The following is an 8,562-nucleotide window of genomic DNA, read 5'->3' on the forward strand; positions in this document are numbered from 1 at the left end:
TTAAAGATTTAGGAATCAGTTTTTTACCCTTGAATACGATACTTGACTGATATTTTAGTGATTTTCAACATCATTTTAATAAATTATCGGTGTATTCTAAAACGAAAGACATTAACTCGCCGCGAATGGCTGCAACATTCCTGAAACGGCTTTAAGCAATATTCACTCACTCATTCAGTAAACTTGCTTCGGGCTTCTGCATCAGATATATGGTGGGGCGGAGGAAAAAAAATAATATGGTTCAGATGACTGTGAGACAAGCTACGATGTCGCTTGACTATTGCTGTTGCAGAGCCACTGAATTAATCCTAACTATCAGGCACACTGTGTATGAAATATGGCCCGTGCGACCACCCGAGAAGAGCAAGAGTTTTGACGGAGGGTCTAAAACCGTGAAACCGTTATCTGGTACAACCTTCAGATAATATGTTCCATGCATCAGGATTTTCTTTGGATTGTCTGGTCAGGTTAATGTCATTATAAGCTGATAACATGTTGAAGTTACAAACCACGGTGTTTTGGTTTGGGGTATATTTCACACACTGTTTCACGACCAGAGTCCCTCTCTTCACCAAGCTATCCATTCATGGAAAGTTTGTCACACTACGACTTCTTAAGCCCATTCTTAACACAATGGATACAAACAATGTTCAGAATTCTTGAGACTACGAACGGTTCGTGAATAAGGGCCCTGGACATAGAACTACTGGTGACGGAGTGAATCATACAGTCACTCACATCCGTATGTATTCAGTCACGTGTAAATACATCTAAAGCCGTCCATGCCCTTTCGATGCCCACAAGATTGTACGATTCACATCCCGTGAACATGTGTTTATGAATCACTATCAAATTGTGGTGATGTTCACGAAACTGAGAGCAATAGCTGCCCCATCAGTGACAACCGTCACAAAAACAGTCCCATCCATGTCACAAAGTCACACCGAAACTGTTATCAAAATATATTCAAATAAGCCCCTGCACATAGTTCATGAGTCATAAGTAGGGCAGAACAACAGGAAACGGGTTGGAAACATGTTTGTACAATTTTCGTTCCAAAAATTGTTTTCTGCTTTCCTTTTAAAGTTAACCGAAATTATTTTTATACTTGTAAATATAGCATTTCTCTCAAATAATAATAAAAAAATGATAAGCAAAAAAGCTCTTAATCGCGCACGTGTGTGTGTGTATATACAGTATGGTTCAAAATTATTGAGAATAGCTAAAGCATTTCATATTATTAAACGAGAACAAATCAGATAAAATTGAATGTATTGTGAAAGTGAACTGACCTTTTCATGTTGTGTAGGTAACAATTTAATATTTTATCAAGTCTCCTTGAGCTTCACGGCACAGTCTAAGACGGGTAGGCATACTTCCTATCAGAGAGGTTAGTGTCTCGTGAGTTATGCTGTCCCAGTATCGGACCACTTCTCTCTTCATGTCTTCAATTTTTGTCAACCCCTTTTGATTCACACATTCCTTCAACATCCCCCAAATGTTCTCAATGGGATTTAAGTCAGGACTATATGCAGGAAATGGTAATGCAGTCACATTTTTCTCCTGAAACCACTGCTTGGCATGTTTTGCGGTGTATTTAGGATCATTATCTTGCTGCAAAATCCAGTCATTTCCATATAACACATGTGCACTTGGAAGGAGAAAATATCTAATATGTTAGTGTAGTGTTGACTTGTCAGATTTCCCTCAAACACACACAGCGGGGTCGTTCCTAATAAGGATATCCCTCCCCATACATGAAACTTTGGGCTGTATTTAGGTCGTCGATACAATGGTGCTGACGCAGACTTTGTCCATATTTTCACATTATTGGGATATACCCATATTGAGCTTTCATCAGTAAAAATCACATTTTCCCAGTCAAAGTTTTCATGTGCCAAACACCACTCAACACGCCTGTCTTTATGTTCTTGTTTCATGAGAGGAAAAGGAATTCCAGTCTTTTTCTCCCATCCAAGATCAATCAAATTTCTTCTAACTGTAGATTTTGATACAACTGTTGATCCCCTTTCTATCATTTCATACCTGATGTTTGAGATGCTTGCCCTTTGCTTTTTAGACGCTAAAATTCCCAGCCGGACGCGATCTGAGAAGTCCAATTTTCTGGGTCTCCCTGCTCCTTTCTGGTGCCCAAAATCCATTCCCTCTTTAAAATTCTTCCTAATCCTATACACAGTAGAAAGAGGAGTTCCTGTTCTCTCTGCCAATGTATTTACATCATCAATTCCTTGATTACACAACTCAAAAATCAACCTTCTTTTATCTTCAGCAGACATTGTTGACAGTGCTGAGGAAAATGACGTCTGCTACAAATTCAGGGGAGGTAACTCTAATTGTACTATACTCAGTAGGCGAAGATGAGTTACCTCCCTTATACCAGTACTTAGTTTTAAGTATCAGCGAATCAGTTGAGGTGTTAGGATAGCTCAAAGTAAGAAGAAAAATTCTCAATAATTATGAACAAGACTATATGTGTGTGCATGTGTGTGTTTGAAATGAATAAAGGAATTAAATTGTTCATTTCATAGGCAAAGGAATTCTATTTTCATAAATTTACATAATTACAAACATATATTCTGGAAACAGATGATAAACATAGATGTTTTTCGCATTGTTAAAAGTACACAGAAATTACATGAAAAGACATATACTGTCAACACCCTTTTGCGAAATTCAGAGCTGGTTTTGCTTCCTGTTTAGTCTCTAAAGGTTGTGCGTATATTGTCAGAATCAATGTCAGTCTGACGTCCTTTTCCTCTGAATCATTTGAATGATATTACTACAGAATGGTATGTCCATGAACACATTACAGGAACTAAGTTTTTAATATCTGCAGTTCCATGCGCTGATTTAACATTTTCATGTGCGATACTTTCCATCGTATATTATAAAGCTTCATTTTCACACACAAAAAAAACATCCATAATTTTATATCTGAAGGTATTACGCGTGTTTTCTGTACAACTTCAGCAGCTTGTGAAAGTTATAACTATCCTGGACTAAAGTATCATCAGCATATGATTGGCAACCATGCACGATCATGCCGTTTTAGGATTCCACCAAGTAGACTGGTATATATTACATGGATTATAGGACCCAGAACCGATTCCTGTGTTACTTACCATGTAAGATTGGCACAATATTGCTGGTCTCCTATGATAACATTCTTCGGCTGTCAATACAGGAAGTGCACTGCCTCTAATGTTTGCATTGTGTTCAGCTGTAATGTTAAGCTGAACTACCATCCTCAATAGATCATCAACAGTGTAAACGGCGTGCGTTATGGAGATTCCATTTATGTGAGTGATAGGTAATGTTTGTGAACTTATTCGGAATTGTCACGACACAAAGTTAACACATTACAAAATTGTTTCAGCAACTTGGCAATGTTTGATTAGTATCAGCAATATGAGCACAAGACAATGTTCCGGAGAGATCGTGATTTTCAAACGAAGTGTCAACAGCGAGTAATAATATACTGACATGAATAACTGAATAATGAAAGTTTGAACAAATATAAACACAGACTTAGTTGAGTTTTGAAATTCGTGGTATTAGGGCTGGGACCGGTAATCCAGATTCCCGGGACGGGACACGGATACCCGTCTCAATACCCGTTAGACCATGCGACTAATAGATTAAACAATGTAATGTGTAACTCTGGCACGATTAAAATGTTGTATTGTCTTTGAAGATTTAGACACAATTTACATTCAGTGGTTAAAATATTGAAAAACTCCAAATTTTAGCCCCCGAGCTGAAGAAGATATTGCCATTCCTGGCAATGTCAGTAATTAACATAACGGGTATCCGTGTAGGGTAATAGGGATGGGGTACCCGGGTAGAAACATTGGACCCGTCCCAGCCCTGCGCGGTAAATTATTGTTTGGTATGTGATACAATAGAAAACACATGTTCTGTCAATCACTTCCTGGTTTACTCCTGTCATATCTACGTTACGTAGGAAGACATGATATTCTGTATAAAAGGATGTAACACATATGTGATGTCCAAAGGAAAACACAGACGACCGCGTACCTAGACGCCTCTGAGAATGGGTAAAAAGACAGGCTTCCCTATAACCCCTCTGTAATACGTCTGCTACGTCTGTTATTACAGGGGTGGTAGGGTAGCCCAGTGGATACGGTCGCTCGTCACGGTTCGATTCCTCACATGGGTATAATGTGAGGCCCATTTCTGGTGTCCCCCGCAGTGATATTGCTGGAATATCACAAAAGCCGTGTAAAACTAAACTCATTCACTCACATTATAGTCTTGTTACTAATAGGTTGGCAGTAATTGACAATTGTTTATACGAGAGACAATCTTATACTGTAATCTGTACTTTTGAAAATAAAACTTGTTTTTAGAAAGTAACGAGCATATGTCATATTTGGGATTGTACTTTCTCAGTAAAGTACAAATTCTAGCTCTTTCTTGGTTGAGTCTCATCCGGGATTCGAACCCGCACCCTCAGAGTCAGGCACCTAGTCATCCGGCTAGCCCGCTGAGCCACCTCGACTTCCACACTTCTGTTTTGAAAGCCGACATATCAGTTGGATGTCAAATAGGAACATACTTAGAATGTGTATAAATCTTAAACGGAATGGAGTTTGTTTAAACAAGAAATGAACTCACTGGTCACACAGTCTAAATATCACCTAGGCAAAGAAGCCTCATAATCAAAACATGTTTACGGGAAAGTGCACATATGTGCATTATCCTTATAATCTAAACATTTTCAGTGCAGTTCATCGTTAGGCACTGTCAAATTTGGATGAGATGCATAATATACACACATAAAAAAGTAGAAATCGTGAAATCTAAATGACAGCATTAAGTCTAAGGTTAGCGATAACTGCCCATGACAAACGTCCTATGTAAGGATGTTTACGTCTGTAAGCCCCAATATATACTGAGCAGCAAAAGAAACGCAATTTTCGAAAAAATGAAAGATCATAAAAGCAAACGTTCATGTTTATGTCTTCTATTTAAAAACTTGACAAAAAGCCAGAGTTTCGTTTCTTTTCCTGTTCAGTATACATTAGATATTTTGCACGTGCCGAACGACGTGGCACCATGCACGTGCTGATTTGGATGTCAACGCTGGTAAGGAGCCTTTCAAAGGATGTCCACGTTCTCTGCGGCTCTTTCTGTCAACTTTATTGATCCTGTTTATCAAACGGTATCATGGTGGTTTACTCGGTTATGTTCACAGACGTAGTCATGTCTGGCGAAGGTCAGCTTGAGACGTTCTAGTAGATTTCACGATGGATTATGGTGTGAGGTAGCCCCACACCATACTGCGCTATTCAGACAAACACTCACTCCCTTTGTTGTCACTGTGCTCACGGGCGGTGGGGTAGCCTTGTGGTTAAAGCGATCGTGCGTCGCGCCGTAGACCCGGTTCGACTCCCCACATGGGTACAATGTGTGAAACCCATTTCTGGTTTTGATGTTGCTGGAATATTGCTAAAAGCGGCGTAAAACCAAACTCACTCACTCACTATGCTCACCGTGCACGAATCGTCAAGCCTGATCTCTGGCAGTACAACCACAGACTGCCATGGACAGCAATCACCTGAAACTACTCTACTGAACACGAGAGACTAGCCTGTCTCACAGTTTATGAACGACATTATGTTCTCTTTCGCCAAAAGGCACTAGATGCAGTCTGCATTTCCCCAGGTCCCGAATCCCTTAATTCGTTGGGTCTCCTTTTCAGTTAAAATGGATCCGTATCTATTCAGAGATTAAACTTTAATCTAACAAGAGATGCGTATACGTCAGTGTCAGAGGCCGGTGACCGCGTTGGATGGCCTTGACACGGAATGACACTCAGCAATATTCCAGCTATATGGTGGCCGTCTGTAACTACTCGAGTCTGGACCAGACAATTCAGTGACCAACAGCATGAACATCGACCTCCGCAATTGGGAACCGATGACTTGTCAGCTGGCCTGATCACCCGATCCCGTAAGTCACCTCTTACGACTAGCAGAGTCGCCTTTTACGGCAAGCATGGGTTGCTGAAGGCCTGTTCTACTCCGGACCTTCACGGTCACAAGAGCAATGGGACAGAAACCTTCAAATCGTCATTAGAAGACTTATACGCAGCGTTATAGGATGAGTGAAAATGAAGAGTTGAAAAATGTGGAGCCTGTGTTTACTTGATCTAAAACCACTAACTTTGAATTTCCCCATCTCACCAAGGTGTCTGTCGTGGTCTTTGGTGGCCATCATGATCTATCTGACCTCATTACCAATTGTATTCATACAGTTATTACAGGAAGCTCGCATCTTTTGCAATTTTGAAAACAGTTATTTATTAATGGCCCTTATGTTTTTTGGAAGAGTGTATATCCGCAAATCATTTGCAGAAGTCATATATTCTCTCAAGACTTTCAACGATAAAGATGCTTTCCCACGCTTAACTGTTAAATTCTATCCTCAGTTTGTTTAGATCCTAAACACGTCAAATTATGGAACGGGCTTATGTTTGTCAAACACGTTTTTACAGCGCACCACCCTTTAACCGCGGGGTCAGATCTCAAGCGTACATATGAATATCATTCTTCATGACCACATTTCTCTAAATAGCCCATCTAGGTTCAGCGGAATGGCCACATTAAAATAAAATACGGAATGACCTGAATTGCAATGAACTGGGCTTAACGTGAGACGGACAAGGAAACAAACATGTTGCTAAGAAACTCCCCGGATACAAAATTACTGTCTCAGCAAACCGACAAATGTAAGAGTGTCCGACCTATTACATCCAAACAAGAAAACGTGACGTATCGCACGCGTCGAATTTTACCCGTATATATCAATAAGTGACCACAGACAATCAACACGTACATAGTTTAAAATAGGAGATTGAAGCGCTACTGTACATGTCAGTGTTATCTAACTGGGAGAGGTTTGTACGGAAGACCGCTGGGGCCACTCTGTTGTTAATTTTATATTGAAAGATAATATTATTTTGAAAATTTAAGTTTTCATCAGTGTCACATCGCAGAAAGTGTAACCCTGGCCAGTGATCTGGAATCTTCACGAGTGTACCTGTAATGTTCAATTAATGACTTAAATTTTCAAACTGGCTTGGATGAAAAGGTTTTCCGTAGTTTTATTCTGGTCACGTAGATGCTTGAAGACCAGTCTATTTCAGCCATACTGTTTCGAGAGGCGACCACATTATAAATTCCTACATCATGTTTGATGCGCTGAATGTCGATCGAATGGTCAACTGCCGATCTGATATAATATCTATTAAAGTCTGGAAAATTCTATCATTACTATCACTAATATCACTGCAACGAAGCACCAATTCTACTGACCCGTGAAGATACAGGGCAGAATTTGTCTTAGGCTAGACAGGTTAGATGATGTTGATCACAGGATTGTCAGCGCGAGACCACCGCCAAATAACCTGAACTTCTTTATTCTCCTTCAACCACCTAGCGGCGGTACAAGAGTACAAAATATCGGATTGCAAACAAAATAACAAGATGGGGCACAGTTAACATTTAAACTTTACAGCAGGAATATTGGCAAGGTTGGCGTTTAACAACAATCTAATGCGTGGTATTTTTTAAAATAGTTTTTTGTAGTGGCAACTACAGGCAGAAAAGAACGTGCTTACTGTCCCTGTCTTTGCACTCCACCCTCGTAACAAAGAATGAACTGTGCCAATATATTAACGACAGTTTGATAATTTTATTATTTTTTTTATTTTAGGGCCTAAATTCTGAAAAATTATCACAGCGTTGATTTGATGTTTTAATTATGTTCAGCGTTTCAATGAATATTATGTGTTTATTAGTTTTCGATGGAGGTTGCAGTTCATAGGTCGGCGTCCAGTCAAACAGACTGTATCAACAGAAATTGGCTTCACTCATTGTATCCACGTACGGAATTGAACTCGGACTCCCGTTTGACCAGCGAACACACTGACAGCTAGACTAAGCACCGCGCTGGAATGTTGTTTTTTCTGCCTTTGATGTAGCTAATATAATGCAGAAATTGGGTCATTTGAAATCTATTGACATCAGAGGCTGTATTACCTGGCTGTGGCGTTTTGAAGTCATGCTGAGGTAGGTGTAACAGGATGTGTCCCAGTCGACTAAAACGATCCAATAACAAGGTGTCTGTTTCGACCAATATCTAATGCAGTTATTTTTACACAACCGGACCTTTATAATGAATGGATGACGTTTGGGGTTGTGTCACATGTAATACCCATTTTCGTCATGTGTATCTTTTCATTAAAATTAAATACAGAGGTGTTTCATCATCAACAACATAAATTTGTAGAGTTGTAGAGTTGTCCGGAATACATATTTGTCTTGGCAAAGAAGGACAGTGTCGTTCTATTGTTTCATAGTGATTGAATTTGGTTTTCCGCCGCGTTTAAGAATACTGGAAACTTGCCAAATCAGCCTGGGTCAAAGATAGTTGTCATGTACCCAATGGTTCTTTTAAAGGACCGGTGGGCTTGCATACTGCGTATATTGCGCTCAGATCCGTGAGGATCAGGGT

The sequence above is a fragment of the Haliotis asinina genome, chromosome 8, assembly GCF_037392515.1.
Source record: "Haliotis asinina isolate JCU_RB_2024 chromosome 8, JCU_Hal_asi_v2, whole genome shotgun sequence".
Classification (NCBI taxonomy): Eukaryota; Metazoa; Mollusca; class Gastropoda; order Lepetellida; family Haliotidae; genus Haliotis; species Haliotis asinina.